The sequence below is a fragment of the Corvus brachyrhynchos genome, unplaced genomic scaffold (assembly GCF_000691975.1).
Source record: "Corvus brachyrhynchos isolate BGI_N302 unplaced genomic scaffold, ASM69197v1 scaffold83, whole genome shotgun sequence".
NCBI lineage: Eukaryota > Metazoa > Chordata > Aves > Passeriformes > Corvidae > Corvus > Corvus brachyrhynchos.
Window position 1 is genome coordinate 1,705,798 of NW_008238464.1, and position 4,927 is coordinate 1,710,724.

The window sequence follows — 4,927 nt, forward strand, 5'->3', positions numbered from 1 at the left end:
CCGCCCCGCCCGCGCCCCTCTGCCTGCGGGGCCGCCTTTCGGAGCGCCCCGGTGACACCCGCCCGTCCTCCCGCCCCCAAGGAGCCTGTCGCAGAGCCACAGGGAAGGGAAACGTGCTCGTCTGTAGTTTCGCACGTTTCTCGCAGGGCCGAGGTAATTATGAAAGACAGAGTCACATTTCACAGCTCCTGCAACGCTGTAGTAACACAGCCTAGTGTAGTAATGCCCTAAATATTGACATGTAAAAGCTGCAGGATTATTGCAGTAGTTTCCTGACCAAGCACTATTGTTTCATGGAAACCAGTGAAACTGCTGTTGTAAAATCTCATCTGCAGTGTTTGGTTGTAGCATCAATATATTACATATCACTGCCTATACCTATTTTTTAATCGTGATGCCTATTTTTGTTAGCTCCTAAACCACAATGCAGTCAGATATTTTGAAGTGGAATATATGTTTTATTACAATCATGATTAATTAGTTATACTAAGCAGAGCTGCTCTTGCTCTTTCAAGAGTAAAAGAACCTTAGGAATATTTCTAGCCAGGGATAGAAATCCCTGTTTCTCTGGCATGATTTTTAAACATCACAGAAAAAACCACCAAAACCCAAAAAACTGCCAAACCTCTGCAGGATAATCTACATTTCTAAAAAATCTCTTCTTTTTTTTAATTTCTCAGCATGTTACCGAGAACAGTTCTGAAAGGATAAAATAACATAAAACCAAAACTTGCAAAGAGCAGCAGTCTACATTTGGGCCTCGCATTAGGGGAAGTGGCTGTGAGGCTCTTTGCACAGAAGGTGTTCTCAAGGCAAGAATAAAGACCTCGGTTAAAAATGGTGGGAAGCAAAGCAATTATGAAAAACAAACAAACCTGGAAAGGCTGTTGGAAAGAATCAGAGCCAACAGTTAGCTTCAGGCATTTTTCCAATGATGGAGCAATATGGTTGTTGTGTTACTGCTGCAGATCACAGGACCAGTGGTTGAAGGGAAAGGTGTCACCAACAGATATTTGTCCTGTGTCTTCAAACTGTCCAACTAAGAAGAGTAAAAAATGCTGGCACATGGGCCTGTTCTCATGGCTTTATTTTATGAACCTACTTTGCTTCCCAGTAGTCATTTTGGAGAGGCGCACTAGTGTCCAGAGTGGAGCAATGCATCAGGCCTGTTTTACACAAAGTGTGGGTTTACTGAAGAGTCTAAAGATCTCTCGGTTCTCTCTTCCTCTTGCTCATTACCATTGGTGGGTGCAACACTCTTTGCTGGTGCAGATCCTGTGGGCACAGCTGAATGGTGAAGAATCCTCCCCCAGTCATATGTCAGGGCTGCATCTGCCCTTGCAACTGGGAAGAAGACATAAAAATAAGTTTTATTTTGGCTAACTTTGTGCTGAAGCAGTTTAGGACACTGTATTAGAATTTATTTTAGATGAAAATTGCACATCTGCAAAGATTTCTACATCATCTTGATAGTGCTCTGGTGTCTCCATTTCAGCAGTTCCCTCCACGCAAAATTGCTTGTGTGAAGAGCAAATATACATGAGTGGATCACCATCTGCAGCCCCATTTTTAATGAATCTGAAACTGTGGCTCAGTACTCAAAGATATTGAGTACACTATCCGTATATAGATATAATGTGTGCCTTTATTCCATTGACCTTTTATTTTCATAGTCATCCTAGGCTAATACTCACTGATTACAAGTTTTGCCTCTTGGTTTCAAAGAGAAGTTGAAATGGAGTCCTTGATCTCATTTGCTGTGGTTCTTACAATTTCTTGATTGTTCCCAGCTGAGCTTGAAGCATTGTTGGACACAGATGTTCGTACAGGGTTCTGCCTAAAGTGGTTGCTTGCTACAACATGGGACAGTCTATTCAAAACAACAAAGTCACTGTTAGGCAACTGGAAGAAGCCTCAAACCAACAACAAAACCCAGGGTAGGCATATTGGATCACAATAATATAAAGAAGCCTAAAGCTGTGTCTCTCACCTAACTGCCCTGTCTCTCCATATTCAGAGGCATGTATCTCTCTTGACAGTGACCCAGCAGATGGACTCCCTGCTGACTGCAGGACTTTGCAGGCCCCTTGTCAACCTGTTTAAAAGTTGCATAGGAGGAGAGTTCTTACTCTCTGAAATACTAGTTTTCTGCTGTAAACTCCAGGTAGTCTGTGCTAAGGAAGGCAAAGGATTTTTTTCTTATGAGGCCAGTTACCTCCAGTTCTTTCCCCCTTTTCTGCTTGGAGCCAGTCTTTTCCTTCTCCTCAGAATCATGAGTTATATATTTGAAGTCCATATATTTTTCTTCCTGCCAAGATTTTTTTTTTTTGTTGGTATTGTAATTAATGGATGCCATTGGCTTACATATTCTCTCTGCACAGAGGGCAAAGCATTATTTCTCGGGTTCTTTCTCTGTAAAGCCATAGGAGAGCTCAGCTTCTCCATGGTGGAAATTAGTCAGTGTATTTGTTCTGTCTCTCAGGGTTCCTGAATAACAGTGAATACCAAACAAATTACAGATTCTATTGCAACTTGCAGTTAACAAGCAGGAAGGATCCTGAGGTACTCTGGAAGACAGAGCTGTACTCTGGCATAGTTTTTCATGTTATGTCTTGTGGTATCTCTAAGAATGTAAGTATTGAAAAATACTATTGGCATCAGTGAAGTGAATGTAGTGGATTTCGTGAATGCTGATACAGAAGATACAATTTGAACAAGAAGTGAAGGATTGAATTAATTTCTCCTAATTTAGATACCCACAGCTGAGCAAGCCTTGAATGTACCTGACTATACAGACTCTAGGATGACTAGTCCGTACATAAATGTCTGTGCTTTGGAATGTTTGGTATTAGCTAGGATGAATGTTAGTCACAAAAACCAGTCTTTCATATTCTTCTCACTTTTCTGCCATGCATCACAGTCTTCTTAACACTTTATCCTTTGGCTGTTCTAAGGTACTGGGAAACTGACAGCTCCTGAGAAAACAGCCTCTTGAATGGATCTGGCCTGTGCTGGCTCTCAGCCCAGTGTAGAGTCCCAGAGAGAGTCAGAATTGCTACAACACTAAAGGACGAGATAAACAAGTAGAATGTGGATAGTAAAATGGGAAAAAGATGATGGCATGTCAGCAAGGATGAAATGGCATGAGTGCTACAACCATGCTAGTAATAGAAAGTAGTAGAAAAGAAAAAAAATCTGTGCTAAGGCTAGAGGTACAAAAATATCCGGAGGATGTTTGTGAACCAGAGGAGGAGACTGGTCAATACAGGTCTGGGGTTTTTTTGTTTGGTTGGGTTGCATGTAGACAGAGGCCTCTGCAATGCATTTGGGGAGAATTTCCGTTGCTTCAGATTATGAGATAGAGGAAATCATACTGTCGTTGAGGGAATGTTGAAATCCTTCCCTTATGGCAAGATTCCTGTCTTACTTTCATTGTATGCAAATTTGCCAGAAGGGAAACCAAGACTGAAGCACCAGGTGGGGTCTAAACTTTATGATAGAGAAGGTTTTCAGAAGTTCCAGTGAATTGAATAATACTAGGGATGCATGGTCCAGTCACACGCCTGAATTCCAGGCAGTTCTGTGAGGCTGTGTGCTGCACAAATCATACAGCTGCAATGTACAGGAACAGGTCTAAACCAGATTGCAGCAGTTTTACTGTTTAAAAATGCTGAATATTGGCTGTCACTGTTCTCTCAGAATGCTAACTCTTCAGATGTGAAACTGAGATTTGGCTTGGAGCTTCATTCTTTTATTAGAGACCTAAGACTAAAAGGAAGACTATGAAAAATCTTTCCACTCATGACTGCAATGAATTCCTCTGATTTACGTATTAATAAAGAATGCCATGAATTAGCAAAACTCTTTTTCCCTACTGCTCTGTTGTAGCAGAACAGAGGATGTGAGTGCAGTATGGAGTAAATGCTAATTTTTCCATGCTCAATTAGAGTTAAAAATTGTTTTTCAAAAATACAGAGTGTCTAGAACTCCAGCGGATTTTAAATGTGAAATATTTGGAATAAAATGTAGTATCTCAAATCACAGCCAAAGACAAGTTAATTTGGCTGGTTATGCTGATTGCCTGCCCGAGAAAGGCATAGCACAAATTATTTCCTCTGACGTTCATAGCTTATTAAAGATTTATCTATGTTTTGCACTCCTAACTCAAATCACCATGTAAAAACACTATAAATGAGAGCAGCCAATGTTTGAAATCAAGCTCGGTCTTTCTGAACTTGGGGTTCAGAAAATCAATGAACCCTAAAGAAAAATTAGATCGTTTTACATGTGGACCCTAAAACAGCTGCAAAATGTTAACTTTCTGAACAAACCATTCTGTGGTCATTTTCCACATGAATTATTAGAAAATTTGCAAGCCATGCAGATGTTGTCTAGTTCACTTACCTGAATGTACCTCGGATAGGCAACTGCTAATGCATCAAGTGTGGGCAATGCTTTCAAGGGAAGACCAAAAAAATGATCCGAAAGATTGTTCACTCTGGGTGGTCCAAGACATTTTTTTCCTTAAATGACAAACAAAATAAGGCAAAGGCAATAGACCAGCAAATTAGGCTTCCTATTGCTGAGGCAGAAAAGAGTTTCCAAGAGAATGCCATGTGGCACATGCTTCAGCACAGCATAAGCCTGCTCATAAACCCTGCTTTAAAAGCATTAGTGCTTAGCCTGCACTATTCTGGTTCTCAGAGCCCGGAAGAAAGTGCACATCCCCATCTGAACCCTGATTCTTACACATATATCTGGCCTTCCACACACTGGACATTTCCTGAGGGATTTCAGAACAAGTTCATAAAATCATCATGGAATGGCCTGGATTGGAAGGGACCTTAAAGATCATCTAGCACCAACCCTCTTGCCATGGGCAGGAGCACTTTTCACTAGACCAGGTTGCTCAGCCCTGCATTTAACT

General features: G+C 41.2%; 1 long non-coding RNA gene across 1 annotated transcript; it reads right to left on the reverse strand.

The window, feature by feature from the left end:
• Positions 1-1,066: 1,066 nt before the first annotated feature.
• LOC108447379 lies at positions 1,067-4,644 on the reverse strand. Its single transcript, XR_001862924.1, has 3 exons — positions 4,405-4,644; positions 1,695-1,870; positions 1,067-1,344 (listed from the first exon to the last, which is right to left on the reverse strand). It is a non-coding gene; the product is annotated as an uncharacterized LOC108447379 (long non-coding RNA).
• Between the last annotated feature and the right edge of the window lie 283 nt (positions 4,645-4,927).